The sequence below is a fragment of the Phoenix dactylifera genome, chromosome 4 (genome assembly GCF_051530095.1).
Source record: "Phoenix dactylifera cultivar Ajwa chromosome 4, Ajwa_hap1_PhDact_Kaust_v1.1, whole genome shotgun sequence".
Taxonomy (NCBI): domain Eukaryota; kingdom Viridiplantae; phylum Streptophyta; class Magnoliopsida; order Arecales; family Arecaceae; genus Phoenix; species Phoenix dactylifera.
In genome coordinates, this window is record NC_143193.1 from 39,248,735 (window position 1) to 39,273,346 (window position 24,612).

Consider the following 24,612-nt stretch of genomic DNA (forward strand, 5'->3'; position numbering starts at 1 on the left):
TTTATTTTCGGGGGAAAAAAATTATCCGAAGAGGAAAAGCCAAAAGCCGAAAAATTAAAAATAAATATTATCAAAAAATAAAAAAGCAGGCAAAAAATAAAAGGGGTGCAACACGAGGACTTCCCAGGGGGCCACCCATCCTAGTACTACTTTCGCCCAAGCACGCTTAACTGCGGAGTTCTGATGGGATCCGGTGCATTAGTGCTGGTATGATCGCACCCATGACTTGCCCATCGAAACTCCCTTTTATGACAAAGCAGCAGACCTCGACGGCCCGAGACATTCGCGCCGCTGGGGCCGTTCTGGCGTAGTATTCAACGCGCTGGTCCCGCTATGCGGCATGGCACCGCCAGTCTCCGGACTCAGTTTATTTTCGAGGAAAAAAAATTATCCGAAGAGGAAAAGCCAAAAGTCGAAAAATTAAAAATAAATATTATGAAAAAATAAAAAAGCGGGCAAAAAATAAATAGGGTGCAACACGAGGACTTCCGAGGGGGTCACCCATCCTAGTACTACTCTCGCCCAAGCCCGCTTAACTGCGGAGTTCTGATGGGATCCGGTGAATTAGTGCTGGTATGATCGCACCCATGACATGCCCTTCGAAACTCCCTTTTATGACAAAGCAGCAGACCTCGACGGCCCGAGACATTCGCGCCGCCGGGGCCGTTCTGGCGTAGGATTCAACGCGCTGCTCCCGCTATGCGGCATGGCACCGCCAGTCTCTGGACTCAGTTTATTTTCGGGGGAAAAAAATTATCCGAAGAGGAAAAGCCAAAAGCTGAAAAATTAAAAATAAATATTATCAAAAAATAAAAAAGCGGGCAAAAAAATAAAAGGGGTGCAACACGAGGACTTCCCAGGGGGCCACCCATCCTAGTACTACTCTCGCCCAGGCACGCTTAACTGCGGAGTTCTGATGGGATCCGGTGCATTAGTGCTGGTATGATCGCACCTATGACTTGCCCATCGAAACTCCCTTTTATGACAAAGCAGCAGACCTCGACGGCCCGAGACATTCGCGCCGCCGGGGCCGTTCTGGCGTAGGATTCAACGCGCTGGTCCCGCTATGCGGCATGGCACCGCCAGTCTCCGGACTCAGTTTATTTTCGGGGGAAAAAAATTATCCGAAGAAGAAAAGCCAAAAGCCGAAAAATTAAAAATAAATATTATCAAAAAATAAAAAAGCGGGCAAAAAATAAAAGGGGTGCAACACGAGGACTTCCCAGGGGGTCACCCATCCTAGTAGTACTCTCGCCCAAGCACGCTTAACTGCGGAGTTCTGATGGGATCCAGTGCATTAGTGCTGGTATGATCGCACCCATGACATGCCCTTCGAAACTCCCTTTTATGACAAAGCAGCAGACCTCGACGGCCCGAGACATTCGCGCCGCCGGGGCCGTTCTGGCATAGGATTCAACGCGCGGGTCCCGCTATGCGGCATGGCACCGCCAGTCTCCGGACTCAGTTTATTTTCGGGGGAAAAAATTATCCGAAGAAGAAAAGCCAAAAGCCGAAAAATTATAAATAAATATTATCAAAAAATAAAAAAGCGGGCAAAAAATAAAAGGGGTGCAACACGAGGACTTCCCAGGGGGTCACCCATCCTAGTACTACTCTCGCCCAAGCACGCTTAACTGCGGAGTTCTGATGGGATCCGGTGCATTAGTGCTGGTATGATCGCATGCATGACATGCCCTTCGAAACTACCTTTTATGACAAAGCAGCAGACCTCGACGGCCCGAGACATTCGCGCCGCCGGGGCCGTTCTGGCGTAGGATTCAACGCGCTGGTCCCGCTATGCGGCATGGCACCGCCAGTCTCCGGACTCAGTTTATTTTCGAGGAAAAAAAATTATCCGAAGAGGAAAAGCCAAAAGTCGAAAAATTAAAAATAAATATTATGAAAAAATAAAAAAGCGGGCAAAAAATAAATAGGGTGCAACACGAGGACTTCCGAGGGGGTCACCCATCCTAGTACTACTCTCGCCCAAGCCCGCTTAACTGCGGAGTTCTGATGGGATCCGGTGCATTAGTGCTGGTATGATCGCACCCATGACATGCCCTTCGAAACTCCCTTTTATGACAAAGCAGCAGACCTCGACGGCCCGAGACATTCGCGCCGCCGGGGCCGTTCTGGCGTAGGATTCAACGCGCTGCTCCCGCTATGCGGCATGGCACCGCCAGTCTCCGGACTCAGTTTATTTTCGAGGAAAAAAAATTATCCGAAGAGGAAAAGCCGAAAGTCGAAAAATTAAAAATAAATATTATGAAAAAATAAAAAAGCGGGCAAAAAATAAATAGGGTGCAACACGAGGACTTCCGAGGGGGTCACCCATCCTAGTACTACTCTCGCCCAAGCCCGCTTAACTGCGGAGTTCTGATGGGATCCGGTGCATTAGTGCTGGTATGATCGCACCCATGACATGCCCTTCGAAACTCCCTTTTATGACAAAGCAGCAGACCTCGACGGCCCGAGACATTCGCGCCGCCGGGGCCGTTCTGGCGTAGGATTCAACGCGCTGCTCCCGCTATGCGGCATGGCACCGCCAGTCTCCGGACTCAGTTTATTTTCGGGGGAAAAAAATTATCCGAAGAGGAAAAGCCAAAAGCCGAAAAATTAAAAATAAATATTATCAAAAAATAAAAAAGCGGGCAAAAAAATAAAAGGGGTGCAACACGAGGACTTCCCAGGGGGCCACCCATCCTAGTACTACTCTCGCCCAAGCACGCTTAACTGCGGAGTTCTGATGGGATCCGGTGCATTAGTGCTGGTATGATCGCACCTATGACTTGCCCATCGAAACTCCCTTTTATGACAAAGCAGCAGACCTCGACGGCCCGAGACATTCGCGCCGCCGGGGCCGTTCTGGCGTAGGATTCAACGCGCTGGTCCCGCTATGCGGCATGGCACCGCCAGTCTCCGGACTCAGTTTATTTTCGGGGGAAAAAAATTATCCGAAGAAGAAAAGCCAAAAGCCGAAAAATTAAAAATAAATATTATCAAAAAATAAAAAAGCGGGCAAAAAATAAAAGGGGTGCAACACGAGGACTTCCCAGGGGGTCACCCATCCTAGTAGTACTCTCGCCCAAGCACGCTTAACTGCGGAGTTCTGATGGGATCCAGTGCATTAGTGCTGGTATGATCGCACCCATGACATGCCCTTCGAAACTCCCTTTTATGACAAAGCAGCAGACCTCGACGGCCCGAGACATTCGCGCCGCCGGGGCCGTTCTGGCATAGGATTCAACGCGCGGGTCCCGCTATGCGGCATGGCACCGCCAGTCTCCGGACTCAGTTTATTTTCGGGGGAAAAAAATTATCCGAAGAGGAAAAGCCAAAAGCCGAAAAATTAAAAATAAATATTATCAAAAAATAAAAAAGCAGGCAAAAAATAAAAGGGGTGCAACACGAGGACTTCCCAGGGGGCCACCCATCCTAGTACTACTTTCGCCCAAGCACGCTTAACTGCGGAGTTCTGATGGGATCCGGTGCATTAGTGCTGGTATGATCGCACCCATGACTTGCCCATCGAAACTCCCTTTTATGACAAAGCAGCAGACCTCGACGGCCCGAGACATTCGCGCCGCTGGGGCCGTTCTGGCGTAGTATTCAACGCGCTGGTCCCGCTATGCGGCATGGCACCGCCAGTCTCCGGACTCAGTTTATTTTCGAGGAAAAAAAATTATCCGAAGAGGAAAAGCCAAAAGTCGAAAAATTAAAAATAAATATTATGAAAAAATAAAAAAGCGGGCAAAAAATAAATAGGGTGCAACACGAGGACTTCCGAGGGGGTCACCCATCCTAGTACTACTCTCGCCCAAGCCCGCTTAACTGCGGAGTTCTGATGGGATCCGGTGAATTAGTGCTGGTATGATCGCACCCATGACATGCCCTTCGAAACTCCCTTTTATGACAAAGCAGCAGACCTCGACGGCCCGAGACATTCGCGCCGCCGGGGCCGTTCTGGCGTAGGATTCAACGCGCTGCTCCCGCTATGCGGCATGGCACCGCCAGTCTCTGGACTCAGTTTATTTTCGGGGGAAAAAAATTATCCGAAGAGGAAAAGCCAAAAGCTGAAAAATTAAAAATAAATATTATCAAAAAATAAAAAAGCGGGCAAAAAAATAAAAGGGGTGCAACACGAGGACTTCCCAGGGGGCCACCCATCCTAGTACTACTCTCGCCCAGGCACGCTTAACTGCGGAGTTCTGATGGGATCCGGTGCATTAGTGCTGGTATGATCGCACCTATGACTTGCCCATCGAAACTCCCTTTTATGACAAAGCAGCAGACCTCGACGGCCCGAGACATTCGCGCCGCCGGGGCCGTTCTGGCGTAGGATTCAACGCGCTGGTCCCGCTATGCGGCATGGCACCGCCAGTCTCCGGACTCAGTTTATTTTCGGGGGAAAAAAATTATCCGAAGAAGAAAAGCCAAAAGCCGAAAAATTAAAAATAAATATTATCAAAAAATAAAAAAGCGGGCAAAAAATAAAAGGGGTGCAACACGAGGACTTCCCAGGGGGTCACCCATCCTAGTAGTACTCTCGCCCAAGCACGCTTAACTGCGGAGTTCTGATGGGATCCAGTGCATTAGTGCTGGTATGATCGCACCCATGACATGCCCTTCGAAACTCCCTTTTATGACAAAGCAGCAGACCTCGACGGCCCGAGACATTCGCGCCGCCGGGGCCGTTCTGGCATAGGATTCAACGCGCGGGTCCCGCTATGCGGCATGGCACCGCCAGTCTCCGGACTCAGTTTATTTTCGGGGGAAAAAATTATCCGAAGAAGAAAAGCCAAAAGCCGAAAAATTATAAATAAATATTATCAAAAAATAAAAAAGCGGGCAAAAAATAAAAGGGGTGCAACACGAGGACTTCCCAGGGGGTCACCCATCCTAGTACTACTCTCGCCCAAGCACGCTTAACTGCGGAGTTCTGATGGGATCCGGTGCATTAGTGCTGGTATGATCGCATGCATGACATGCCCTTCGAAACTACCTTTTATGACAAAGCAGCAGACCTCGACGGCCCGAGACATTCGCGCCGCCGGGGCCGTCCTGGCGTAGGATTCAACGCGCTGGTCCCGCTATGCGGCATGGCACCGCCAGTCTCCGGACTCAGTTTATTTTCGAGGAAAAAAAATTATCCGAAGAGGAAAAGCCAAAAGTCGAAAAATTAAAAATAAATATTATGAAAAAATAAAAAAGCGGGCAAAAAATAAATAGGGTGCAACACGAGGACTTCCGAGGGGGTCACCCATCCTAGTACTACTCTCGCCCAAGCCCGCTTAACTGCGGAGTTCTGATGGGATCCGGTGCATTAGTGCTGGTATGATCGCACCCATGACATGCCCTTCGAAACTCCCTTTTATGACAAAGCAGCAGACCTCGACGGCCCGAGACATTCGCGCCGCCGGGGCCGTTCTGGCGTAGGATTCAACGCGCTGCTCCCGCTATGCGGCATGGCACCGCCAGTCTCCGGACTCAGTTTATTTTCGAGGAAAAAAAATTATCCGAAGAGGAAAAGCCAAAAGTCGAAAAATTAAAAATAAATATTATGAAAAAATAAAAAAGCGGGCAAAAAATAAATAGGGTGCAACACGAGGACTTCCGAGGGGGTCACCCATCCTAGTACTACTCTCGCCCAAGCCCGCTTAACTGCGGAGTTCTGATGGGATCCGGTGCATTAGTGCTGGTATGATCGCACCCATGACATGCCCTTCGAAACTCCCTTTTATGACAAAGCAGCAGACCTCGACGGCCCGAGACATTCGCGCCGCCGGGGCCGTTCTGGCGTAGGATTCAACGCGCTGCTCCCGCTATGCGGCATGGCACCGCCAGTCTCCGGACTCAGTTTATTTTCGGGGGAAAAAAATTATCCGAAGAGGAAAAGCCAAAAGCCGAAAAATTAAAAATAAATATTATCAAAAAATAAAAAAGCGGGCAAAAAAATAAAAGGGGTGCAACACGAGGACTTCCCAGGGGGCCACCCATCCTAGTACTACTCTCGCCCAAGCACGCTTAACTGCGGAGTTCTGATGGGATCCGGTGCATTAGTGCTGGTATGATCGCACCTATGACTTGCCCATCGAAACTCCCTTTTATGACAAAGCAGCAGACCTCGACGGCCCGAGACATTCGCGCCGCCGGGGCCGTTCTGGCGTAGGATTCAACGCGCTGGTCCCGCTATGCGGCATGGCACCGCCAGTCTCCGGACTCAGTTTATTTTCGGGGGAAAAAAATTATCCGAAGAAGAAAAGCCAAAAGCCGAAAAATTAAAAATAAATATTATCAAAAAATAAAAAAGCGGGCAAAAAATAAAAGGGGTGCAACACGAGGACTTCCCAGGGGGTCACCCATCCTAGTAGTACTCTCGCCCAAGCACGCTTAACTGCGGAGTTCTGATGGGATCCAGTGCATTAGTGCTGGTATGATCGCACCCATGACATGCCCTTCGAAACTCCCTTTTATGACAAAGCAGCAGACCTCGACGGCCCGAGACATTCGCGCCGCCGGGGCCGTTCTGGCATAGGATTCAACGCGCGGGTCCCGCTATGCGGCATGGCACCGCCAGTCTCCGGACTCAGTTTATTTTCGGGGGAAAAAAATTATCCGAAGAGGAAAAGCCAAAAGCCGAAAAATTAAAAATAAATATTATCAAAAAATAAAAAAGCAGGCAAAAAATAAAAGGGGTGCAACACGAGGACTTCCCAGGGGGCCACCCATCCTAGTACTACTTTCGCCCAAGCACGCTTAACTGCGGAGTTCTGATGGGATCCGGTGCATTAGTGCTGGTATGATCGCACCCATGACTTGCCCATCGAAACTCCCTTTTATGACAAAGCAGCAGACCTCGACGGCCCGAGACATTCGCGCCGCTGGGGCCGTTCTGGCGTAGTATTCAACGCGCTGGTCCCGCTATGCGGCATGGCACCGCCAGTCTCCGGACTCAGTTTATTTTCGAGGAAAAAAAATTATCCGAAGAGGAAATGCCAAAAGTCGAAAAATTAAAAATAAATATTATGAAAAAATAAAAAAGCGGGCAAAAAATAAATAGGGTGCAACACGAGGACTTCCGAGGGGGTCACCCATCCTAGTACTACTCTCGCCCAAGCCCGCTTAACTGCGGAGTTCTGATGGGATCCGGTGAATTAGTGCTGGTATGATCGCACCCATGACATGCCCTTCGAAACTCCCTTTTATGACAAAGCAGCAGACCTCGACGGCCCGAGACATTCGCGCCGCCGGGGCCGTTCTGGCGTAGGATTCAACGCGCTGCTCCCGCTATGCGGCATGGCACCGCCAGTCTCTGGACTCAGTTTATTTTCGGGGGAAAAAAATTATCCGAAGAGGAAAAGCCAAAAGCCGAAAAATTAAAAATAAATATTATCAAAAAATAAAAAAGCGGGCAAAAAAATAAAAGGGGTGCAACACGAGGACTTCCCAGGGGGCCACCCATCCTAGTACTACTCTCGCCCAGGCACGCTTAACTGCGGAGTTCTGATGGGATCCGGTGCATTAGTGCTGGTATGATCGCACCTATGACTTGCCCATCGAAACTCCCTTTTATGACAAAGCAGCAGACCTCGACGGCCCGAGACATTCGCGCCGCCGGGGCCGTTCTGGCGTAGGATTCAACGCGCTGGTCCCGCTATGCGGCATGGCACCGCCAGTCTCCGGACTCAGTTTATTTTCGGGGGAAAAAAATTATCCGAAGAAGAAAAGCCAAAAGCCGAAAAATTAAAAATAAATATTATCAAAAAATAAAAAAGCGGGCAAAAAATAAAAGGGGTGCAACACGAGGACTTCCCAGGGGGTCACCCATCCTAGTAGTACTCTCGCCCAAGCACGCTTAACTGCGGAGTTCTGATGGGATCCAGTGCATTAGTGCTGGTATGATCGCACCCATGACATGCCCTTCGAAACTCCCTTTTATGACAAAGCAGCAGACCTCGACGGCCCGAGACATTCGCGCCGCCGGGGCCGTTCTGGCATAGGATTCAACGCGCGGGTCCCGCTATGCGGCATGGCACCGCCAGTCTCCGGACTCAGTTTATTTTCGGGGGAAAAAAATTATCCGAAGAGGAAAAGCCAAAAGCCGAAAAATTAAAAATAAATATTATCAAAAAATAAAAAAGCGGGCAAAAAATAAAAGGGGTGCAACACGAGGACTTCCCAGGGGGCCACCCATCCTAGTACTACTCTCGCCCAAGCACGCTTAACTGCGGAGTTCTGATGGGATCCGGTGCATTAGTGCTGGTATGATCGCACCCATGACTTGCCCATCGAAACTCCCTTTTATGACAAAGCAGCAGACCTCGACGGCCCGAGACATTCGCGCCGCTGGGGCCGTTCTGGCGTAGTATTCAACGCGCTGGTCCCGCTATGCGGCATGGCACCGCCAGTCTCCGGACTCAGTTTATTTTCGAGGAAAAAAAATTATCCGAAGAGGAAAAGCCAAAAGTCGAAAAATTAAAAATAAATATTATGAAAAAATAAAAAAGCGGGCAAAAAATAAATAGGGTGCAACACGAGGACTTCCGAGGGGGTCACCCATCCTAGTACTACTCTCGCCCAAGCCCGCTTAACTGCGGAGTTCTGATGGGATCCGGTGCATTAGTGCTGGTATGATCGCACCCATGACATGCCCTTCGAAACTCCCTTTTATGACAAAGCAGCAGACCTCGACGGCCCGAGACATTCGCGCCGCCGGGGCCGTTCTGGCGTAGGATTCAACGCGCTGCTCCCGCTATGCGGCATGGCACCGCCAGTCTCTGGACTCAGTTTATTTTCGGGGGAAAAAAATTATCCGAAGAGGAAAAGCCAAAAGCCGAAAAATTAAAAATAAATATTATCAAAAAATAAAAAAGCGGGCAAAAAAATAAAAGGGGTGCAACACGAGGACTTCCCAGGGGGCCACCCATCCTAGTACTACTCTCGCCCAAGCACGCTTAACTGCGGAGTTCTGATGGGATCCGGTGCATTGGTGCTGGTATGATCGCACCTATGACTTGCCCATCGAAACTCCCTTTTATGACAAAGCAGCAGACCTCGACGGCCCGAGACATTCGCGCCGCCGGGGCCGTTCTGGCGTAGGATTCAACGCGCTGGTCCCGCTATGCGGCATGGCACCGCCAGTCTCCGGACTCAGTTTATTTTCGGGGGAAAAAAATTATCCGAAGAAGAAAAGCCAAAAGCCGAAAAATTAAAAATAAATATTATCAAAAAATAAAAAAGCGGGCAAAAAATAAAAGGGGTGCAACACGAGGACTTCCCAGGGGGTCACCCATCCTAGTAGTACTCTCGCCCAAGCACGCTTAACTGCGGAGTTCTGATGGGATCCAGTGCATTAGTGCTGGTATGATCGCACCCATGACATGCCCTTCGAAACTCCCTTTTATGACAAAGCAGCAGACCTCGACGGCCCGAGACATTCGCGCCGCCGGGGCCGTTCTGGCATAGGATTCAACGCGCGGGTCCCGCTATGCGGCATGGCACCGCCAGTCTCCGGACTCAGTTTATTTTCGGGGGAAAAAAATTATCCGAAGAGGAAAAGCCAAAAGCCGAAAAATTAAAAATAAATATTATCAAAAAATAAAAAAGCGGGCAAAAAATAAAAGGGGTGCAACACGAGGACTTCCCAGGGGGCCACCCATCCTAGTACTACTCTCGCCCAAGCACGCTTAACTGCGGAGTTCTGATGGGATCCGGTGCATTAGTGCTGGTATGATCGCACCCATGACTTGCCCATCGAAACTCCCTTTTATGACAAAGCAGCAGACCTCGACGGCCCGAGACATTCGCGCCGCTGGGGCCGTTCTGGCGTAGTATTCAACGCGCTGGTCCCGTTATGCGGCATGGCACCGCCAGTCTCCGGACTCAGTTTATTTTCGGGGGAAAAAAATTATCCGAAGAGGAAAAGCCAAAAGCCGAAAAATTAAAAATAAATATAATGAAAAAATAAAAAAGCGGGCAAAAAATAAAAGGGGTGCAACACGAGGACTTCCCAGGGGGCCACCCATCCTAGTACTACTCTCGCCCAAGCACGCTTAACTGCGGAGTTCTGATGGGATCCGGTGCATTAGTGCTGGTATGATCGCACCTATGACTTGCCCATCGAAACTCCCTTTTATGACAAAGCAGCAGACCTCGACGGCCCGAGACATTCGCGCCGCCGGGGCCGTTCTGGCGTAGGATTCAACGCGCTGGTCCCGCTATGCGGCATGGCACCGCCAGTCTCCGGACGCAGTTTATTTTCGGGGGAAAAAAATTATCCGAAGAGGAAAAGCCAAAAGCCGAAAAATTAAAAATAAATATTATGAAAAAATAAAAAAGCGGGCAAAAAATAAAAGGGGTGCAATACGAGGACTTCCCGGGGGTCACCCATCCTAGTACTAATCTCGCCCAAGCACGCTTAACTGCGGAGTTCTGATGGGATCCGGTGCATTAGTGCTGGTATGATCGCACCCATGACATGCCCATCGAAACTCCCTTTTATGACAAAGCAGCAGACCTCAACGGCCCGAGACATTCGCGCCGCCGGGGCCGTTCTGGCGTAGGATTCAACGCGCTGGTCCCGCTATGCGGCATGGCACCGCCAGTCTCCGGACTCAGTTTATTTTCGAGGAAAAAAAATTATCCGAAGAGGAAAAGCCAAAAGTCGAAAAATTAAAAATAAATATTATGAAAAAATAAAAAAGCGGGCAAAAAATAAATAGGGTGCAACACGAGGACTTCCGAGGGGGTCACCCATCCTAGTACTACTCTCGCCCAAGCCCGCTTAACTGCGGAGTTCTGATGGGATCCGGTGCATTAGTGCTGGTATGATCGCACCCATGACATGCCCTTCGAAACTCCCTTTTATGACAAAGCAGCAGACCTCGACGGCCCGAGACATTCGCGCCGCCGGGGCCGTTCTGGCGTAGGATTCAACGCGCTGCTCCCGCTATGCGGCATGGCACCGCCAGTCTCTGGACTCAGTTTATTTTCGGGGGAAAAAAATTATCCGAAGAGGAAAAGCCAAAAGCCGAAAAATTAAAAATAAATATTATCAAAAAATAAAAAAGCGGGCAAAAAAATAAAAGGGGTGCAACACGAGGACTTCCCAGGGGGCCACCCATCCTAGTACTACTCTCGCCCAGGCACGCTTAACTGCGGAGTTCTGATGGGATCCGGTGCATTAGTGCTGGTATGATCGCACCTATGACTTGCCCATCGAAACTCCCTTTTATGACAAAGCAGCAGACCTCGACGGCCCGAGACATTCGCGCCGCCGGGGCCGTTCTGGCGTAGGATTCAACGCGCTGGTCCCGCTATGCGGCATGGCACCGCCAGTCTCCGGACTCAGTTTATTTTCGGGGGAAAAAAATTATCCGAAGAAGAAAAGCCAAAAGCCGAAAAATTAAAAATAAATATTATCAAAAAATAAAAAAGCGGGCAAAAAATAAAAGGGGTGCAACACGAGGACTTCCCAGGGGGTCACCCATCCTAGTAGTACTCTCGCCCAAGCACGCTTAACTGCGGAGTTCTGATGGGATCCAGTGCATTAGTGCTGGTATGATCGCACCCATGACATGCCCTTCGAAACTCCCTTTTATGACAAAGCAGCAGACCTCGACGGCCCGAGACATTCGCGCCGCCGGGGCCGTTCTGGCATAGGATTCAACGCGCGGGTCCCGCTATGCGGCATGGCACCGCCAGTCTCCGGACTCAGTTTATTTTCGGGGGAAAAAAATTATCCGAAGAGGAAAAGCCAAAAGCCGAAAAATTAAAAATAAATATAATGAAAAAATAAAAAAGCGGGCAAAAAATAAAAGGGGTGCAACACGAGGACTTCCCAGGGGGCCACCCATCCTAGTACTACTCTCGCCCAAGCACGCTTAACTGCGGAGTTCTGATGGGATCCGGTGCATTAGTGCTGGTATGATCGCACCTATGACTTGCCCATCGAAACTCCCTTTTATGACAAAGCAGCAGACCTCGACGGCCCGAGACATTCGCGCTGCCGGGGCCGTTCTGGCGTAGGATTCAACGCGCTGGTCCCGCTATGCGGCATGGCACCGCCAGTCTCCGGACGCAGTTTATTTTCGGGGGAAAAAAATTATCCGAAGAGGAAAAGCCAAAAGCCGAAAAATTAAAAATAAATATTATGAAAAAATAAAAAAGCGGGCAAAAAATAAAAGGGGTGCAATACGAGGACTTCCCGGGGGTCACCCATCCTAGTACTAATCTCGCCCAAGCACGCTTAACTGCGGAGTTCTGATGGGATCCGGTGCATTAGTGCTGGTATGATCGCACCCATGACATGCCCATCGAAACTCCCTTTTATGACAAAGCAGCAGACCTCAACGGCCCGAGACATTCGCGCCGCCGGGGCCGTTCTGGCGTAGGATTCAACGCGCTGGTCCCGCTATGCGGCATGGCACCGCCAGTCTCCGGACTCAGTTTATTTTCGGGGAAAAAAAATTATCCGAAGAGGAAAAGCCAAAAGCCGAAAAATTAAAAATAAATATTATCAAAAAATAAAAAAGCGGGCAAAAAATAAAAGGGGTGCAACACGAGGACTTCCCAGGGGGCCACCCATCCTAGTACTACTCTCGCCCAAGCACGCTTAACTGCGGAGTTCTGATGGGATCCGGTGCATTAGTGCTGGTATGATCGCACCCATGACTTGCCCATCGAAACTCCCTTTTATGACAAAGCAGCAGACCTCGACGGCTCGAGACATTCGCGCCGCCGGGGCCGTTCTGGCGTAGTATTCAACGCGCTGGTCCCGCTATGCGGCATGGCACCGCCAGTCTCCGGACTCAGTTTATTTTCGGGAGAAAAAAATTATCCGAAGAGGAAAAGCCAAAAGCCGAAAAATTAAAAATAAATATTATGAAAAAATAAAAAAGCGGGCAAAAAATAAAAGGGGTGCAATACGAGGACTTCCTGGGGGTCACCCATCCTAGTACTAATCTCGCCCAAGCACGCTTAACTGCGGAGTTCTGATGGGATCCGGTGCATTAGTGCTGGTATGATCGCACCCATGACATGCCCATCGAAACTCCCTTTTATGACAAAGCAGCAGACCTCAACGGCCCGAGACATTCGCGCCGCCGGGGCCGTTCTGGCGTAGGATTCAACGCGCTGGTCCCGCTATGCGGCATGGCACCGCCAGTCTCCGGACTCAGTTTATTTTCGGGGAAAAAAAATTATCCGAAGAGGAAAAGCCAAAAGCCGAAAAATTAAAAATAAATATTATCAAAAAATAAAAAAGCGGGCAAAAAATAAAAGGGGTGCAACACGAGGACTTCCCAGGGGGCCACCCATCCTAGTACTACTCTCGCCCAAGCACGCTTAACTGCGGAGTTCTGATGGGATCCGGTGCATTAGTGCTGGTATGATCGCACCCATGACTTGCCCATCGAAACTCCCTTTTATGACAAAGCAGCAGACCTCGACGGCTCGAGACATTCGCGCCGCCGGGGCCGTTCTGGCGTAGTATTCAACGCGCTGGTCCCGCTATGCGGCATGGCACCGCCAGTCTCCGGACTCAGTTTATTTTCGGGAGAAAAAAATTATCCGAAGAGGAAAAGCCAAAAGCCGAAAAATTAAAAATAAATATAATGAAAAAATAAAAAAGCGGGCAAAAAATAAAAGGGGTGCAACACGAGGACTTCCCAGGGGGCCACCCATCCTAGTACTACTCTCGCCCAAGCACGCTTAACTGCGGAGTTCTGATGGGATCCGGTGCATTAGTGCTGGTATGATCGCACGCATGACATGCCCTTCGAAACTACCTTTTATGACAAAGCAGCAGACCTCGACGGCCCGAGACATTCGCGCCGCCGGGGCCGTTCTGGCGTAGGATTCAACGCGCTGGTCCCGCTATGCGGCATGGCACCGCCAGTCTCCGGACTCAGTTTATTTTCGAGGAAAAAAAATTATCCGAAGAGGAAAAGCCAAAAGTCGAAAAATTAAAAATAAATATTATGAAAAAATAAAAAAGCGGGCAAAAAATAAATAGGGTGCAACACGAGGACTTCCGAGGGGGTCACCCATCCTAGTACTACTCTCGCCCAAGCCCGCTTAACTGCGGAGTTCTGATGGGATCCGGTGCATTAGTGCTGGTATGATCGCACCCATGACATACCCTTCGAAACTCCCTTTTATGACAAAGCAGCAGACCTCGACGGCCCGAGACATTCGCGCCGCCGGGGCCGTTCTGGCGTAGGATTCAACGCGCTGCTCCCGCTATGCGGCATGGCACCGCCAGTCTCTGGACTCAGTTTATTTTCGGGGGAAAAAAATTATCCGAAGAGGAAAAGCCAAAAGCCGAAAAATTAAAAATAAATATTATCAAAAAATAAAAAAGCGGGCAAAAAAATAAAAGGGGTGCAACACGAGGACTTCCCAGGGGGCCACCCATCCTAGTACTACTCTCGCCCAGGCACGCTTAACTGCGGAGTTCTGATGGGATCCGGTGCATTAGTGCTGGTATGATCGCACCTATGACTTGCCCATCGAAACTCCCTTTTATGACAAAGCAGCAGACCTCGACGGCCCGAGACATTCGCGCCGCCGGGGCCGTTCTGGCGTAGGATTCAACGCGCTGGTCCCGCTATGCGGCATGGCACCGCCAGTCTCCGGACTCAGTTTATTTTCGGGGGAAAAAAATTATCCGAAGAAGAAAAGCCAAAAGCCGAAAAATTAAAAATAAATATTATCAAAAAATAAAAAAGCGGGCAAAAAATAAAAGGGGTGCAACACGAGGACTTCCCAGGGGGTCACCCATCCTAGTAGTACTCTCGCCCAAGCACGCTTAACTGCGGAGTTCTGATGGGATCCAGTGCATTAGTGCTGGTATGATCGCACCCATGACATGCCCTTCGAAACTCCCTTTTATGACAAAGCAGCAGACCTCGACGGCCCGAGACATTCGCGCCGCCGGGGCCGTTCTGGCATAGGATTCAACGCGCGGGTCCCGCTATGCGGCATGGCACCGCCAGTCTCCGGACTCAGTTTATTTTCGGGGGAAAAAAATTATCCGAAGAGGAAAAGCCAAAAGCCGAAAAATTAAAAATAAATATAATGAAAAAATAAAAAAGCGGGCAAAAAATAAAAGGGGTGCAACACGAGGACTTCCCAGGGGGCCACCCATCCTAGTACTACTCTCGCCCAAGCACGCTTAACTGCGGAGTTCTGATGGGATCCGGTGCATTAGTGCTGGTATGATCGCACCTATGACTTGCCCATCGAAACTCCCTTTTATGACAAAGCAGCAGACCTCGACGGCCCGAGACATTCGCGCCGCCGGGGCCGTTCTGGCGTAGGATTCAACGCGCTGGTCCCGCTATGCGGCATGGCACCGCCAGTCTCCGGACGCAGTTTATTTTCGGGGGAAAAAAATTATCCGAAGAGGAAAAGCCAAAAGCCGAAAAATTAAAAATAAATATTATGAAAAAATAAAAAAGCGGGCAAAAAATAAAAGGGGTGCAATACGAGGACTTCCCGGGGGTCACCCATCCTAGTACTAATCTCGCCCAAGCACGCTTAACTGCGGAGTTCTGATGGGATCCGGTGCATTAGTGCTGGTATGATCGCACCCATGACATGCCCATCGAAACTCCCTTTTATGACAAAGCAGCAGACCTCAACGGCCCGAGACATTCGCGCCGCCGGGGCCGTTCTGGCGTAGGATTCAACGCGCTGGTCCCGCTATGCGGCATGGCACCGCCAGTCTCCGGACTCAGTTTATTTTCGGGGAAAAAAAATTATCCGAAGAGGAAAAGCCAAAAGCCGAAAAATTAAAAATAAATATTATCAAAAAATAAAAAAGCGGGCAAAAAATAAAAGGGGTGCAACACGAGGACTTCCCAGGGGGCCACCCATCCTAGTACTACTCTCGCCCAAGCACGCTTAACTGCGGAGTTCTGATGGGATCCGGTGCATTAGTGCTGGTATGATCGCACCCATGACTTGCCCATCGAAACTCCCTTTTATGACAAAGCAGCAGACCTCGACGGCTCGAGACATTCGCGCCGCCGGGGCCGTTCTGGCGTAGTATTCAACGCGCTGGTCCCGCTATGCGGCATGGCACCGCCAGTCTCCGGACTCAGTTTATTTTCGGGAGAAAAAAATTATCCGAAGAGGAAAAGCCAAAAGCCGAAAAATTAAAAATAAATATTATGAAAAAATAAAAAAGCGGGCAAAAAATAAAAGGGGTGCAATACGAGGACTTCCTGGGGGTCACCCATCCTAGTACTAATCTCGCCCAAGCACGCTTAACTGCGGAGTTCTGATGGGATCCGGTGCATTAGTGCTGGTATGATCGCACCCATGACATGCCCATCGAAACTCCCTTTTATGACAAAGCAGCAGACCTCAACGGCCCGAGACATTCGCGCCGCCGGGGCCGTTCTGGCGTAGGATTCAACGCGCTGGTCCCGCTATGCGGCATGGCACCGCCAGTCTCCGGACTCAGTTTATTTTCGGGGAAAAAAAATTATCCGAAGAGGAAAAGCCAAAAGCCGAAAAATTAAAAATAAATATTATCAAAAAATAAAAAAGCGGGCAAAAAATAAAAGGGGTGCAACACGAGGACTTCCCAGGGGGCCACCCATCCTAGTACTACTCTCGCCCAAGCACGCTTAACTGCGGAGTTCTGATGGGATCCGGTGCATTAGTGCTGGTATGATCGCACCCATGACTTGCCCATCGAAACTCCCTTTTATGACAAAGCAGCAGACCTCGACGGCTCGAGACATTCGCGCCGCCGGGGCCGTTCTGGCGTAGTATTCAACGCGCTGGTCCCGCTATGCGGCATGGCACCGCCAGTCTCCGGACTCAGTTTATTTTCGGGAGAAAAAAATTATCCGAAGAGGAAAAGCCAAAAGCCGAAAAATTAAAAATAAATATAATGAAAAAATAAAAAAGCGGGCAAAAAATAAAAGGGGTGCAACACGAGGACTTCCCAGGGGGCCACCCATCCTAGTACTACTCTCGCCCAAGCACGCTTAACTGCGGAGTTCTGATGGGATCCGGTGCATTAGTGCTGGTATGATCGCACGCATGACATGCCCTTCGAAACTACCTTTTATGACAAAGCAGCAGACCTCGACGGCCCGAGACATTCGCGCCGCCGGGGCCGTTCTGGCGTAGGATTCAACGCGCTGGTCCCGCTATGCGGCATGGCACCGCCAGTCTCCGGACTCAGTTTATTTTCGAGGAAAAAAAATTATCCGAAGAGGAAAAGCCAAAAGTCGAAAAATTAAAAATAAATATTATGAAAAAATAAAAAAGCGGGCAAAAAATAAATAGGGTGCAACACGAGGACTTCCGAGGGGGTCACCCATCCTAGTACTACTCTCGCCCAAGCCCGCTTAACTGCGGAGTTCTGATGGGATCCGGTGCATTAGTGCTGGTATGATCGCACCCATGACATACCCTTCGAAACTCCCTTTTATGACAAAGCAGCAGACCTCGACGGCCCGAGACATTCGCGCCGCCGGGGCCGTTCTGGCGTAGGATTCAACGCGCTGCTCCCGCTATGCGGCATGGCACCGCCAGTCTCTGGACTCAGTTTATTTTCGGGGGAAAAAAATTATCCGAAGAGGAAAAGCCAAAAGCCGAAAAATTAAAAATAAATATTATCAAAAAATAAAAAAGCGGGCAAAAAAATAAAAGGGGTGCAACACGAGGACTTCCCAGGGGGCCACCCATCCTAGTACTACTCTCGCCCAGGCACGCTTAACTGCGGAGTTCTGATGGGATCCGGTGCATTAGTGCTGGTATGATCGCACCTATGACTTGCCCATCGAAACTCCCTTTTATGACAAAGCAGCAGACCTCGACGGCCCGAGACATTCGCGCCGCCGGGGCCGTTCTGGCGTAGGATTCAACGCGCTGGTCCCGCTATGCGGCATGGCACCGCCAGTCTCCGGACTCAGTTTATTTTCGGGGGAAAAAAATTATCCGAAGAAGAAAAGCCAAAAGCCGAAAAATTAAAAATAAATATTATCAAAAAATAAAAAAGCGGGCAAAAAATAAAAGGGGTGCAACACGAGGACTTCCCAGGGGGTCACCCATCCTAGTAGTACTCTCGCCCAAGCACGCTTAACTGCGGAGTTCTGATGGGATCCAGTGCATTAGTGCTGGTATGATCGCACCCATGACATGCCCTTCGAAACTCCCTTTTATGACAAAGCAGCAGACCTCGACGGCCCGAGACATTCGCGCCGCCGGGGCCGTTCTGGCATAGGATTCAACGCGCGGGTCCCGCTATGCGGCATGGCACCGCCAGTCTCCGGACTCAGTTTATTTTCGGGGGAAAAAAATTATCCGAAGAGGAAAAGCCAAAAGCCGAAAAATTAAAAATAAATATAATGAAAAAATAAAAAAGCGGGCAAAAAATAAAAGGGGTGCAACACGAGGACTTCCCAGGGGGCCACCCATCCTAGTACTACTCTCGCCCAAGCATGCTTAACTGCGGAGTTCTGATGGGATCCGGTGCATTAGTGCTGGTATGATCGCACCTATGACTTGCCCATCGAAACTCCCTTTTATGACAAAGCAGCAGACCTCGACGGCCCGAGACATTCGCGCCGCCGGGGCCGTTCTGGCGTAGGATTCAACGCGCTGGTCCCGCTATGCGGCATGGCACCGCCAGTCTCCGGACGCAGTTTATTTTCGGGGGAAAAAAATTATCCGAAGAGGAAAAGCCAAAAGCCGAAAAATTAAAAATAAATATTATGAAAAAATAAAAAAGCGGGCAAAAAATAAAAGGGGTGCAATACGAGGACTTCCCGGGGGTCACCCATCCTAGTACTAATCTCGCCCAAGCACGCTTAACTGCGGAGTTCTGATGGGATCCGGTGCATTAGTGCTGGTATGATCGCACCCATGACATGCCCATCGAAACTCCCTTTTATGACAAAGCAGCAGACCTCAACGGCCCGAGACATTCGCGCCGCCGGGGCCGTTCTGGCGTAGGATTCAACGCGCTGGTCCCGCTATGCGGCATGGCACCGCCAGTCTCCGGACTCAGTTTATTTTCGGGGAAAAAAAATTATCCGAAGAGGAAAAGCCAAAAGCCGAAAAATTAAAAATAAATATTATCAAAAAATAAAAAAGCGGGCAAAAAATAAAAGGGGTGCAACACGAGGACTTCCCAGGGGGCCACCCATCCTAGTACTACTCTCGCCCAAGCACGCTTAACTGCGGAGTTCTGATGGGATCCGGTGCATTAGTGCTGGTATGATCGCACCCATGACTTGCCCATTGAAACTCCCTTTTATGACAAAGCAGCAGACCTCGACGGCTCGAGACATTCGCGCCGCCGGGGCCGTTCTGGCGTAGTATTCAACGCGCTGGTCCCGCTATGCGGCATGGCACCGCCAGTCTCCGGACTCAGTTTATTTTCGGGAGAAAAAAATTATCCGAAGAGGAAAAGCCAAAAGCCGAAAAATTAAAAATAAATATAATGAAAAAATAAAAAAGCGGGCAAAAAATAAAAGGGGTGCAACACGAGGACTTCCCCGGGGGCCACCCATCCTAGTACTACTCTCGCCCAAGCACGCTTAACTGCGGAGTTCTGATGGGATCCGGTGCATTAGTGCTGGTATGATCGCACGCATGACATGCCCTTCGAAACTACCTTTTATGACAAAGCAGCAGACCTCGACGGCCCGAGACATTCGCGCCGCCGGGGCCGTTCTGGCGTAGGATTCAACGCGCTGGTCCCGCTATGCGGCATGGCACCGCCAGTCTCCGGACTCAGTTTATTTTCGAGGAAAAAAAATTATCCGAAGAGGAAAAGCCAAAAGTCGAAAAATTAAAAATAAATATTATGAAAAAATAAAAAAGCGGGCAAAAAATAAATAGGGTGCAACACGAGGACTTCCGAGGGGGTCACCCATCCTAGTACTACTCTCGCCCAAGCCCGCTTAACTGCGGAGTTCTGATGGGATCCGGTGCATTAGTGCTGGTATGATCGCACCCATGACATGCCCTTCGAAACTCCCTTTTATGACAAAGCAGCAGACCTCGACGGCCCGAGACATTCGCGCCGCCGGGGCCGTTCTGGCGTAGGATTCAACGCGCTGCTCCCGCTATGCGGCATGGCACCGCCAGTCTCTGGACTCAGTTTATTTTCGGGGGAAAAAAATTATCCGAAGAGGAAAAGCCAAAAGCCGAAAAATTAAAAATAAATATTATCAAAAAATAAAAAAGCGGGCAAAAAAATAAAAGGGGTGCAACACGAGGACTTCCCAGGGGGCCACCCATCCTAGTACTACTCTCGCCCAGGCACGCTTAACTGCGGAGTTCTGATGGGATCCGGTGCATTAGTGCTGGTATGATCGCACCTATGACTTGCCCATCGAAACTCCCTTTTATGACAAAGCAGCAGACCTCGACGGCCCGAGACATTCGCGCCGCCGGGGCCGTTCTGGCGTAGGATTCAACGCGCTGGTCCTGCTATGCGGCATGGCACCGCCAGTCTCCGGACTCAGTTTATTTTCGGGGGAAAAAAATTATCCGAAGAAGAAAAGCCAAAAGCCGAAAAATTAAAAATAAATATTATCAAAAAATAAAAAAGCGGGCAAAAAATAAAAGGGGTGCAACACGAGGACTTCCCAGGGGGTCACCCATCCTAGTAGTACTCTCGCCCAAGCACGCTTAACTGCGGAGTTCTGATGGGATCCAGTGCATTAGTGCTGGTATGATCGCACCCATGACATGCACTTCGAAACTCCCTTTTATGACAAAGCAGCAGACCTCGACGGCCCGAGACATTCGCGCCGCCGGGGCCGTTCTGGCATAGGATTCAACGCGCGGGTCCCGCTATGCGGCATGGCACCGCCAGTCTCCGGACTCAGTTTATTTTCGGGGGAAAAAAATTATCCGAAGAGGAAAAGCCAAAAGCCGAAAAATTAAAAATAAATATTATCAAAAAATAAAAAAGCGGGCAAAAAATAAAAGGGGTGCAACACGAGGACTTCCCAGGGGGCCACCCATCCTAGTACTACTCTCGCCCAAGCACGCTTAACTGCGGAGTTCTGATGGGATCCGGTGCATTAGTGCTGGTATGATCGCACCCATGACTTGCCCATCGAAACTCCCTTTTATGACAAAGCAGCAGACCTCGACGGCCCGAGACATTCGCGCCGCTGGGGCCGTTCTGGCGTAGTATTCAACGCGCTGGTCCCGCTATGCGGCATGGCACCGCCAGTCTCCGGACTCAGTTTATTTTCGAGGAAAAAAAATTATCCGAAGAGGAAAAGCCAAAAGTCGAAAAATTAAAAATAAATATTATGAAAAAATAAAAAAGCGGGCAAAAAATAAATAGGGTGCAACACGAGGACTTCCGAGGGGGTCACCCATCCTAGTACTACTCTCGCCCAAGCCCGCTTAACTGCGGAGTTCTGATGGGATCCGGTGCATTAGTGCTGGTATGATCGCACCCATGACATGCCCTTCGAAACTCCCTTTTATGACAAAGCAGCAGACCTCGACGGCCCGAGACATTCGCGCCGCCGGGGCCGTTCTGGCGTAGGATTCAACGCGCTGCTCCCGCTATGCGGCATGGCACCGCCAGTCTCTGGACTCAGTTTATTTTCGGGGAAAAAAAATTATCCGAAGAGGAAAAGCCAAAAGCCGAAAAATTAAAAATAAATATTATCAAAAAATAAAAAAGCGGGCAAAAAAATAAAAGGGATGCAACACGAGGACTTCCCAGGGGGCCACCCATCCTAGTACTACTCTCGCCCAAGCACGCTTAACTGCGGAGTTCTGATGGGATCCGGTGCATTGGTGCTGGTATGATCGCACCTATGACTTGCCCATCGAAACTCCCTTTTATGACAAAGCAGCAGACCTCGACGGCCCGAGACATTCGCGCCGCCGGGGCCGTTCTGGCGTAGGATTCAACGCGCTGGTCCCGCTATGCGGCATGGCACCGCCAGTCTCCGGACTCAGTTTATTTTCGGGGGAAAAAAATTATCCGAAGAAGAAAAGCCAAAAGCCGAAAAATTAAAAATAAATATTATCAAAAAATAAAAAAGCGGGCAAAAAATAAAAGGGGTGCAACACGAGGACTTCCCAGGGGGTCACCCATCCTAGTAGTACTCTCGCCCAAGCACGCTTAACTGCGGAGTTCTGATGGGATCCAGTGCATTAGTGCTGGTATGATCGCACCCATGACATGCCCTTCGAAACTCCCTTTTATGACAAAGCAGCAGACCTCGACGGCCCGAGACATTCGCGCCGCCGGGGCCGTTCTGGCATAGGATTCAACGCGCGGGTCCCGCTATGCGGCATGGCACCGCCAGTCTCCGGACTCAGTTTATTTTCGGGGGAAAAAAATTATCCGAAGAGGAAAAGCCAAAAGCCGAAAAATTAAAAATAAATATTATCAAAAAATAAAAAAGCGGGCAAAAAATAAAAGGGGTGCAACACGAGGACTTCCCAGGGGGCCACCCATCCTAGTACTACTCTCGCCCAAGCACGCTTAACTGCGGAGTTCTGATGGGATCCGGTGCATTAGTGCTGGTATGATCGCACCCATGACTTGCCCATCGAAACTCCCTTTTATGACAAAGCAGCAGACCTCGACGGCCCGAGACATTCGCGCCGCTGGGGCCGTTCTGGCGTAGTATTCAACGCGCTGGTCCCGCTATGCGGCATGGCACCGCCAGTCTCCGGACTCAGTTTATTTTCGGGGGAAAAAAATTATCCGAAGAGGAAAAGCCAAAAGCCGAAAAATTAAAAATAAATATAATGAAAAAATAAAAAAGCGGGCAAAAAATAAAAGGGGTGCAACACGAGGACTTCCCAGGGGGCCACCCATCCTAGTACTACTCTCGCCCAAGCACGCTTAACTGCGGAGTTCTGATGGGATCCGGTGCATTAGTGCTGGTATGATCGCACCTATGACTTGCCCATCGAAACTCCCTTTTATGACAAAGCAGCAGACCTCGACGGCCCGAGACATTCGCGCCGCCGGGGCCGTTCTGGCGTAGGATTCAACGCGCTGGTCCCGCTATGCGGCATGGCACCGCCAGTCTCCGGACGCAGTTTATTTTCGGGGGAAAAAAATTATCCGAAGAGGAAAAGCCAAAAGCCGAAAAATTAAAAATAAATATTATGAAAAAATAAAAAAGCGGGCAAAAAATAAAAGGGGTGCAATACGAGGACTTCCCGGGGGTCACCCATCCTAGTACTAATCTCGCCCAAGCACGCTTAACTGCGGAGTTCTGATGGGATCCGGTGCATTAGTGCTGGTATGATCGCACCCATGACATGCCCATCGAAACTCCCTTTTATGACAAAGCAGCAGACCTCAACGGCCCGAGACATTCGCGCCGCCGGGGCCGTTCTGGCGTAGGATTCAACGCGCTGGTCCCGCTATGCGGCATGGCACCGCCAGTCTCCGGACTCAGTTTATTTTCGGGGAAAAAAAATTATCCGAAGAGGAAAAGCCAAAAGCCGAAAAATTAAAAATAAATATTATCAAAAAATAAAAAAGCGGGCAAAAAATAAAAGGGGTGCAACACGAGGACTTCCCAGGGGGCCACCCATCCTAGTACTACTCTCGCCCAAGCACGCTTAACTGCGGAGTTCTGATGGGATCCGGTGCATTAGTGCTGGTATGATCGCACCCATGACTTGCCCATCGAAACTCCCTTTTATGACAAAGCAGCAGACCTCGACGGCTCGAGACATTCGCGCCGCCGGGGCCGTTCTGGCGTAGTATTCAACGCGCTGGTCCCGCTATGCGGCATGGCACCGCCAGTCTCCGGACTCAGTTTATTTTCGGGGGAAAAAAATTATCCGAAGAGGAAAAGCCAAAAGCCGAAAAATTAAAAATAAATATAATGAAAAAATAAAAAAGCGGGCAAAAAATAAAAGGGGTGCAACACGAGGACTTCCCAGGGGGCCACCCATCCTAGTACTACTCTCGCCCAAGCACGCTTAACTGCGGAGTTCTGATGGGATCCGGTGCATTAGTGCTGGTATGATCGCACGCATGACATGCCCTTCGAAACTACCTTTTATGACAAAGCAGCAGACCTCGACGGCCCGAGACATTCGCGCCGCCGGGGCCGTTCTGGCGTAGGATTCAACGCGCTGGTCCCGCTATGCGGCATGGCACCGCCAGTCTCCGGACTCAGTTTATTTTCGAGGAAAAAAAATTATCCGAAGAGGAAAAGCCAAAAGTCGAAAAATTAAAAATAAATATTATGAAAAAATAAAAAAGCGGGCAAAAAATAAATAGGGTGCAACACGAGGACTTCCGAGGGGGTCACCCATCCTAGTACTACTCTCGCCCAAGCCCGCTTAACTGCGGAGTTCTGATGGGATCCGGTGCATTAGTGCTGGTATGATCGCACCCATGACATGCCCTTCGAAACTCCCTTTTATGACAAAGCAGCAGACCTCGACGGCCCGAGACATTCGCGCCGCCGGGGCCGTTCTGGCGTAGGATTCAACGCGCTGCTTCCGCTATGCGGCATGGCACCGCCAGTCTCCGGACTCAGTTTATTTTCGGGGGAAAAAAATTATCCGAAGAGGAAAAGCCAAAAGCCGAAAAATTAAAAATAAATATTATCAAAAAATAAAAAAGCG

The 24,612-nt window shown here is 49.9% G+C and overlaps 67 non-coding genes across 67 annotated transcripts; all 67 read right to left on the reverse strand.

Moving 5' to 3' along the window:
• Positions 1-102: 102 nt before the first annotated feature.
• On the reverse strand, positions 103-221 carry LOC149767690 (5S ribosomal RNA). Its single transcript, XR_016405347.1, has one exon. It is a non-coding gene; the product is annotated as a 5S ribosomal RNA (ribosomal RNA).
• Positions 222-468: 247 nt separating this feature from the next.
• LOC149767691 (5S ribosomal RNA) lies at positions 469-587 on the reverse strand. The gene has a single exon (XR_016407750.1). It is a non-coding gene; the product is annotated as a 5S ribosomal RNA (ribosomal RNA).
• A 248-nt stretch (positions 588-835) lies between these two features.
• LOC149767692 (5S ribosomal RNA) lies at positions 836-954 on the reverse strand. Its single transcript, XR_016404789.1, has one exon. It is a non-coding gene; the product is annotated as a 5S ribosomal RNA (ribosomal RNA).
• A 247-nt stretch (positions 955-1,201) lies between these two features.
• LOC149767693 (5S ribosomal RNA) lies at positions 1,202-1,320 on the reverse strand. Its single transcript, XR_016406404.1, has one exon. It is a non-coding gene; the product is annotated as a 5S ribosomal RNA (ribosomal RNA).
• A 246-nt stretch (positions 1,321-1,566) lies between these two features.
• Positions 1,567-1,685, reverse strand: LOC149767694 (5S ribosomal RNA). Its single transcript, XR_016405356.1, has one exon. It is a non-coding gene; the product is annotated as a 5S ribosomal RNA (ribosomal RNA).
• A 247-nt stretch (positions 1,686-1,932) lies between these two features.
• On the reverse strand, positions 1,933-2,051 carry LOC149767695 (5S ribosomal RNA). Its single transcript, XR_016406359.1, has one exon. It is a non-coding gene; the product is annotated as a 5S ribosomal RNA (ribosomal RNA).
• Positions 2,052-2,298: 247 nt separating this feature from the next.
• LOC149767696 (5S ribosomal RNA) lies at positions 2,299-2,417 on the reverse strand. The gene has a single exon (XR_016406360.1). It is a non-coding gene; the product is annotated as a 5S ribosomal RNA (ribosomal RNA).
• A 248-nt stretch (positions 2,418-2,665) lies between these two features.
• On the reverse strand, positions 2,666-2,784 carry LOC149767697 (5S ribosomal RNA). Its single transcript, XR_016404482.1, has one exon. It is a non-coding gene; the product is annotated as a 5S ribosomal RNA (ribosomal RNA).
• Positions 2,785-3,031: 247 nt separating this feature from the next.
• LOC149767698 (5S ribosomal RNA) lies at positions 3,032-3,150 on the reverse strand. The gene has a single exon (XR_016406405.1). It is a non-coding gene; the product is annotated as a 5S ribosomal RNA (ribosomal RNA).
• A 247-nt stretch (positions 3,151-3,397) lies between these two features.
• LOC149767699 (5S ribosomal RNA) lies at positions 3,398-3,516 on the reverse strand. Its single transcript, XR_016405348.1, has one exon. It is a non-coding gene; the product is annotated as a 5S ribosomal RNA (ribosomal RNA).
• A 247-nt stretch (positions 3,517-3,763) lies between these two features.
• On the reverse strand, positions 3,764-3,882 carry LOC149767700 (5S ribosomal RNA). Its single transcript, XR_016407751.1, has one exon. It is a non-coding gene; the product is annotated as a 5S ribosomal RNA (ribosomal RNA).
• Positions 3,883-4,130: 248 nt separating this feature from the next.
• On the reverse strand, positions 4,131-4,249 carry LOC149767701 (5S ribosomal RNA). Its single transcript, XR_016404790.1, has one exon. It is a non-coding gene; the product is annotated as a 5S ribosomal RNA (ribosomal RNA).
• Positions 4,250-4,496: 247 nt separating this feature from the next.
• On the reverse strand, positions 4,497-4,615 carry LOC149767702 (5S ribosomal RNA). Its single transcript, XR_016406406.1, has one exon. It is a non-coding gene; the product is annotated as a 5S ribosomal RNA (ribosomal RNA).
• Positions 4,616-4,861: 246 nt separating this feature from the next.
• LOC149767703 (5S ribosomal RNA) lies at positions 4,862-4,980 on the reverse strand. Its single transcript, XR_016405357.1, has one exon. It is a non-coding gene; the product is annotated as a 5S ribosomal RNA (ribosomal RNA).
• Positions 4,981-5,227: 247 nt separating this feature from the next.
• Positions 5,228-5,346, reverse strand: LOC149767704 (5S ribosomal RNA). The gene has a single exon (XR_016406361.1). It is a non-coding gene; the product is annotated as a 5S ribosomal RNA (ribosomal RNA).
• Positions 5,347-5,593: 247 nt separating this feature from the next.
• Positions 5,594-5,712, reverse strand: LOC149767705 (5S ribosomal RNA). Its single transcript, XR_016406362.1, has one exon. It is a non-coding gene; the product is annotated as a 5S ribosomal RNA (ribosomal RNA).
• A 248-nt stretch (positions 5,713-5,960) lies between these two features.
• On the reverse strand, positions 5,961-6,079 carry LOC149767706 (5S ribosomal RNA). Its single transcript, XR_016404484.1, has one exon. It is a non-coding gene; the product is annotated as a 5S ribosomal RNA (ribosomal RNA).
• A 247-nt stretch (positions 6,080-6,326) lies between these two features.
• LOC149767707 (5S ribosomal RNA) lies at positions 6,327-6,445 on the reverse strand. The gene has a single exon (XR_016406407.1). It is a non-coding gene; the product is annotated as a 5S ribosomal RNA (ribosomal RNA).
• Positions 6,446-6,692: 247 nt separating this feature from the next.
• On the reverse strand, positions 6,693-6,811 carry LOC149767708 (5S ribosomal RNA). The gene has a single exon (XR_016405349.1). It is a non-coding gene; the product is annotated as a 5S ribosomal RNA (ribosomal RNA).
• Positions 6,812-7,058: 247 nt separating this feature from the next.
• LOC149767709 (5S ribosomal RNA) lies at positions 7,059-7,177 on the reverse strand. Its single transcript, XR_016407752.1, has one exon. It is a non-coding gene; the product is annotated as a 5S ribosomal RNA (ribosomal RNA).
• A 248-nt stretch (positions 7,178-7,425) lies between these two features.
• LOC149767710 (5S ribosomal RNA) lies at positions 7,426-7,544 on the reverse strand. Its single transcript, XR_016404791.1, has one exon. It is a non-coding gene; the product is annotated as a 5S ribosomal RNA (ribosomal RNA).
• Positions 7,545-7,791: 247 nt separating this feature from the next.
• On the reverse strand, positions 7,792-7,910 carry LOC149767711 (5S ribosomal RNA). Its single transcript, XR_016406408.1, has one exon. It is a non-coding gene; the product is annotated as a 5S ribosomal RNA (ribosomal RNA).
• Positions 7,911-8,157: 247 nt separating this feature from the next.
• On the reverse strand, positions 8,158-8,276 carry LOC149767712 (5S ribosomal RNA). The gene has a single exon (XR_016401285.1). It is a non-coding gene; the product is annotated as a 5S ribosomal RNA (ribosomal RNA).
• A 247-nt stretch (positions 8,277-8,523) lies between these two features.
• On the reverse strand, positions 8,524-8,642 carry LOC149767713 (5S ribosomal RNA). The gene has a single exon (XR_016406363.1). It is a non-coding gene; the product is annotated as a 5S ribosomal RNA (ribosomal RNA).
• A 248-nt stretch (positions 8,643-8,890) lies between these two features.
• On the reverse strand, positions 8,891-9,009 carry LOC149767714 (5S ribosomal RNA). Its single transcript, XR_016406882.1, has one exon. It is a non-coding gene; the product is annotated as a 5S ribosomal RNA (ribosomal RNA).
• Positions 9,010-9,256: 247 nt separating this feature from the next.
• On the reverse strand, positions 9,257-9,375 carry LOC149767715 (5S ribosomal RNA). Its single transcript, XR_016406410.1, has one exon. It is a non-coding gene; the product is annotated as a 5S ribosomal RNA (ribosomal RNA).
• A 247-nt stretch (positions 9,376-9,622) lies between these two features.
• Positions 9,623-9,741, reverse strand: LOC149767716 (5S ribosomal RNA). Its single transcript, XR_016401286.1, has one exon. It is a non-coding gene; the product is annotated as a 5S ribosomal RNA (ribosomal RNA).
• Positions 9,742-9,988: 247 nt separating this feature from the next.
• On the reverse strand, positions 9,989-10,107 carry LOC149767717 (5S ribosomal RNA). The gene has a single exon (XR_016404485.1). It is a non-coding gene; the product is annotated as a 5S ribosomal RNA (ribosomal RNA).
• A 247-nt stretch (positions 10,108-10,354) lies between these two features.
• Positions 10,355-10,472, reverse strand: LOC149767718 (5S ribosomal RNA). Its single transcript, XR_016404722.1, has one exon. It is a non-coding gene; the product is annotated as a 5S ribosomal RNA (ribosomal RNA).
• Positions 10,473-10,719: 247 nt separating this feature from the next.
• Positions 10,720-10,838, reverse strand: LOC149767719 (5S ribosomal RNA). The gene has a single exon (XR_016406364.1). It is a non-coding gene; the product is annotated as a 5S ribosomal RNA (ribosomal RNA).
• Positions 10,839-11,086: 248 nt separating this feature from the next.
• LOC149767720 (5S ribosomal RNA) lies at positions 11,087-11,205 on the reverse strand. The gene has a single exon (XR_016404792.1). It is a non-coding gene; the product is annotated as a 5S ribosomal RNA (ribosomal RNA).
• A 247-nt stretch (positions 11,206-11,452) lies between these two features.
• On the reverse strand, positions 11,453-11,571 carry LOC149767721 (5S ribosomal RNA). Its single transcript, XR_016406411.1, has one exon. It is a non-coding gene; the product is annotated as a 5S ribosomal RNA (ribosomal RNA).
• A 247-nt stretch (positions 11,572-11,818) lies between these two features.
• LOC149767722 (5S ribosomal RNA) lies at positions 11,819-11,937 on the reverse strand. Its single transcript, XR_016404486.1, has one exon. It is a non-coding gene; the product is annotated as a 5S ribosomal RNA (ribosomal RNA).
• A 247-nt stretch (positions 11,938-12,184) lies between these two features.
• On the reverse strand, positions 12,185-12,302 carry LOC149767723 (5S ribosomal RNA). Its single transcript, XR_016404723.1, has one exon. It is a non-coding gene; the product is annotated as a 5S ribosomal RNA (ribosomal RNA).
• A 247-nt stretch (positions 12,303-12,549) lies between these two features.
• On the reverse strand, positions 12,550-12,668 carry LOC149767724 (5S ribosomal RNA). Its single transcript, XR_016401287.1, has one exon. It is a non-coding gene; the product is annotated as a 5S ribosomal RNA (ribosomal RNA).
• A 247-nt stretch (positions 12,669-12,915) lies between these two features.
• On the reverse strand, positions 12,916-13,033 carry LOC149767725 (5S ribosomal RNA). Its single transcript, XR_016405067.1, has one exon. It is a non-coding gene; the product is annotated as a 5S ribosomal RNA (ribosomal RNA).
• A 247-nt stretch (positions 13,034-13,280) lies between these two features.
• On the reverse strand, positions 13,281-13,399 carry LOC149767726 (5S ribosomal RNA). The gene has a single exon (XR_016401288.1). It is a non-coding gene; the product is annotated as a 5S ribosomal RNA (ribosomal RNA).
• Positions 13,400-13,646: 247 nt separating this feature from the next.
• On the reverse strand, positions 13,647-13,765 carry LOC149767727 (5S ribosomal RNA). The gene has a single exon (XR_016404929.1). It is a non-coding gene; the product is annotated as a 5S ribosomal RNA (ribosomal RNA).
• A 247-nt stretch (positions 13,766-14,012) lies between these two features.
• LOC149767728 (5S ribosomal RNA) lies at positions 14,013-14,131 on the reverse strand. The gene has a single exon (XR_016406365.1). It is a non-coding gene; the product is annotated as a 5S ribosomal RNA (ribosomal RNA).
• Positions 14,132-14,379: 248 nt separating this feature from the next.
• LOC149767729 (5S ribosomal RNA) lies at positions 14,380-14,498 on the reverse strand. Its single transcript, XR_016404793.1, has one exon. It is a non-coding gene; the product is annotated as a 5S ribosomal RNA (ribosomal RNA).
• Positions 14,499-14,745: 247 nt separating this feature from the next.
• LOC149767730 (5S ribosomal RNA) lies at positions 14,746-14,864 on the reverse strand. The gene has a single exon (XR_016406412.1). It is a non-coding gene; the product is annotated as a 5S ribosomal RNA (ribosomal RNA).
• Positions 14,865-15,111: 247 nt separating this feature from the next.
• Positions 15,112-15,230, reverse strand: LOC149767731 (5S ribosomal RNA). Its single transcript, XR_016404487.1, has one exon. It is a non-coding gene; the product is annotated as a 5S ribosomal RNA (ribosomal RNA).
• Positions 15,231-15,477: 247 nt separating this feature from the next.
• LOC149767732 (5S ribosomal RNA) lies at positions 15,478-15,595 on the reverse strand. The gene has a single exon (XR_016404724.1). It is a non-coding gene; the product is annotated as a 5S ribosomal RNA (ribosomal RNA).
• A 247-nt stretch (positions 15,596-15,842) lies between these two features.
• Positions 15,843-15,961, reverse strand: LOC149767733 (5S ribosomal RNA). Its single transcript, XR_016401289.1, has one exon. It is a non-coding gene; the product is annotated as a 5S ribosomal RNA (ribosomal RNA).
• Positions 15,962-16,208: 247 nt separating this feature from the next.
• LOC149767734 (5S ribosomal RNA) lies at positions 16,209-16,326 on the reverse strand. Its single transcript, XR_016405068.1, has one exon. It is a non-coding gene; the product is annotated as a 5S ribosomal RNA (ribosomal RNA).
• Positions 16,327-16,573: 247 nt separating this feature from the next.
• LOC149767735 (5S ribosomal RNA) lies at positions 16,574-16,692 on the reverse strand. The gene has a single exon (XR_016401290.1). It is a non-coding gene; the product is annotated as a 5S ribosomal RNA (ribosomal RNA).
• A 247-nt stretch (positions 16,693-16,939) lies between these two features.
• Positions 16,940-17,058, reverse strand: LOC149767736 (5S ribosomal RNA). The gene has a single exon (XR_016404930.1). It is a non-coding gene; the product is annotated as a 5S ribosomal RNA (ribosomal RNA).
• A 247-nt stretch (positions 17,059-17,305) lies between these two features.
• LOC149767737 (5S ribosomal RNA) lies at positions 17,306-17,424 on the reverse strand. The gene has a single exon (XR_016406366.1). It is a non-coding gene; the product is annotated as a 5S ribosomal RNA (ribosomal RNA).
• Positions 17,425-17,672: 248 nt separating this feature from the next.
• Positions 17,673-17,791, reverse strand: LOC149767738 (5S ribosomal RNA). Its single transcript, XR_016404794.1, has one exon. It is a non-coding gene; the product is annotated as a 5S ribosomal RNA (ribosomal RNA).
• Positions 17,792-18,038: 247 nt separating this feature from the next.
• LOC149767739 (5S ribosomal RNA) lies at positions 18,039-18,157 on the reverse strand. The gene has a single exon (XR_016406413.1). It is a non-coding gene; the product is annotated as a 5S ribosomal RNA (ribosomal RNA).
• Positions 18,158-18,404: 247 nt separating this feature from the next.
• On the reverse strand, positions 18,405-18,523 carry LOC149767740 (5S ribosomal RNA). Its single transcript, XR_016407193.1, has one exon. It is a non-coding gene; the product is annotated as a 5S ribosomal RNA (ribosomal RNA).
• Positions 18,524-18,770: 247 nt separating this feature from the next.
• LOC149767741 (5S ribosomal RNA) lies at positions 18,771-18,888 on the reverse strand. Its single transcript, XR_016404725.1, has one exon. It is a non-coding gene; the product is annotated as a 5S ribosomal RNA (ribosomal RNA).
• Positions 18,889-19,135: 247 nt separating this feature from the next.
• Positions 19,136-19,254, reverse strand: LOC149767742 (5S ribosomal RNA). Its single transcript, XR_016401291.1, has one exon. It is a non-coding gene; the product is annotated as a 5S ribosomal RNA (ribosomal RNA).
• Positions 19,255-19,501: 247 nt separating this feature from the next.
• On the reverse strand, positions 19,502-19,620 carry LOC149767743 (5S ribosomal RNA). Its single transcript, XR_016406957.1, has one exon. It is a non-coding gene; the product is annotated as a 5S ribosomal RNA (ribosomal RNA).
• Positions 19,621-19,867: 247 nt separating this feature from the next.
• Positions 19,868-19,986, reverse strand: LOC149767744 (5S ribosomal RNA). The gene has a single exon (XR_016406367.1). It is a non-coding gene; the product is annotated as a 5S ribosomal RNA (ribosomal RNA).
• Positions 19,987-20,234: 248 nt separating this feature from the next.
• LOC149767745 (5S ribosomal RNA) lies at positions 20,235-20,353 on the reverse strand. Its single transcript, XR_016404796.1, has one exon. It is a non-coding gene; the product is annotated as a 5S ribosomal RNA (ribosomal RNA).
• A 247-nt stretch (positions 20,354-20,600) lies between these two features.
• On the reverse strand, positions 20,601-20,719 carry LOC149767746 (5S ribosomal RNA). The gene has a single exon (XR_016406414.1). It is a non-coding gene; the product is annotated as a 5S ribosomal RNA (ribosomal RNA).
• Positions 20,720-20,966: 247 nt separating this feature from the next.
• On the reverse strand, positions 20,967-21,085 carry LOC149767747 (5S ribosomal RNA). The gene has a single exon (XR_016401293.1). It is a non-coding gene; the product is annotated as a 5S ribosomal RNA (ribosomal RNA).
• Positions 21,086-21,332: 247 nt separating this feature from the next.
• On the reverse strand, positions 21,333-21,451 carry LOC149767748 (5S ribosomal RNA). The gene has a single exon (XR_016406368.1). It is a non-coding gene; the product is annotated as a 5S ribosomal RNA (ribosomal RNA).
• Positions 21,452-21,699: 248 nt separating this feature from the next.
• LOC149767749 (5S ribosomal RNA) lies at positions 21,700-21,818 on the reverse strand. Its single transcript, XR_016407813.1, has one exon. It is a non-coding gene; the product is annotated as a 5S ribosomal RNA (ribosomal RNA).
• A 247-nt stretch (positions 21,819-22,065) lies between these two features.
• Positions 22,066-22,184, reverse strand: LOC149767750 (5S ribosomal RNA). The gene has a single exon (XR_016406415.1). It is a non-coding gene; the product is annotated as a 5S ribosomal RNA (ribosomal RNA).
• Positions 22,185-22,431: 247 nt separating this feature from the next.
• LOC149767751 (5S ribosomal RNA) lies at positions 22,432-22,550 on the reverse strand. The gene has a single exon (XR_016401294.1). It is a non-coding gene; the product is annotated as a 5S ribosomal RNA (ribosomal RNA).
• Positions 22,551-22,797: 247 nt separating this feature from the next.
• LOC149767752 (5S ribosomal RNA) lies at positions 22,798-22,916 on the reverse strand. The gene has a single exon (XR_016404488.1). It is a non-coding gene; the product is annotated as a 5S ribosomal RNA (ribosomal RNA).
• A 247-nt stretch (positions 22,917-23,163) lies between these two features.
• Positions 23,164-23,281, reverse strand: LOC149767753 (5S ribosomal RNA). Its single transcript, XR_016404726.1, has one exon. It is a non-coding gene; the product is annotated as a 5S ribosomal RNA (ribosomal RNA).
• A 247-nt stretch (positions 23,282-23,528) lies between these two features.
• Positions 23,529-23,647, reverse strand: LOC149767754 (5S ribosomal RNA). The gene has a single exon (XR_016401295.1). It is a non-coding gene; the product is annotated as a 5S ribosomal RNA (ribosomal RNA).
• A 247-nt stretch (positions 23,648-23,894) lies between these two features.
• LOC149767755 (5S ribosomal RNA) lies at positions 23,895-24,013 on the reverse strand. Its single transcript, XR_016404931.1, has one exon. It is a non-coding gene; the product is annotated as a 5S ribosomal RNA (ribosomal RNA).
• A 247-nt stretch (positions 24,014-24,260) lies between these two features.
• LOC149767756 (5S ribosomal RNA) lies at positions 24,261-24,379 on the reverse strand. The gene has a single exon (XR_016406370.1). It is a non-coding gene; the product is annotated as a 5S ribosomal RNA (ribosomal RNA).
• Between the last annotated feature and the right edge of the window lie 233 nt (positions 24,380-24,612).